Below are 618 nucleotides of genomic sequence, written 5' to 3'. Positions count from 1 at the left end.
TATATATATATATATATATGGGCTTACTGGAACAAGACGGAAATGGGCGAGAGGTGAAACCCTGGATCTGTTGGAATGCTACTACTCAAGTAACCATAGCCAGAGAGGCTCCATGCAAAGAATGAGGGAAACATGGTTAGTTCAACATCCCCAGTCTACAATGACTGCTAAACAACTAGTAGCTCAGTGTTCCAACATCCGCAAACGGCAACTGCTATCACAACTTGAGATTGACAAGGTACAACACAAATGCTACGGCAAGGGGGAGGAGTCTGGATGTCAGGAAAGGGGGGAGTTAACTACAACTACCCCAGAGACTGGGTATGTAGCCCCAGTAATGAACGAACCATCAAAGCTGATCGAGGCAGCAGCTGACCTGAGAGAATCATGGCCTGAATGAACACCAGACAACCCCGATGCCAACTACAGCGGCTGAGTGAAGTACCATCAGAAAGTCTAATTGAAGATGTGAATGCAGCATTGAGAACGATCCCTACCAACACCATAACAGAAACCAATGAGCTGATATAAAACTCAGCATCAGTGATCCTTGAGATGCTTGGCTATAAGAGCAACCACGAGACCCAATATCCACCATGGAAAAGACGGTTAGAGGCT

The sequence above is a fragment of the Poecilia formosa genome, unplaced genomic scaffold, assembly GCF_000485575.1.
Source record: "Poecilia formosa unplaced genomic scaffold, Poecilia_formosa-5.1.2 Scaffold1204, whole genome shotgun sequence".
NCBI classification, from domain to species: domain Eukaryota; kingdom Metazoa; phylum Chordata; class Actinopteri; order Cyprinodontiformes; family Poeciliidae; genus Poecilia; species Poecilia formosa.
This window is presented reverse-complemented; position numbering follows the sequence as displayed.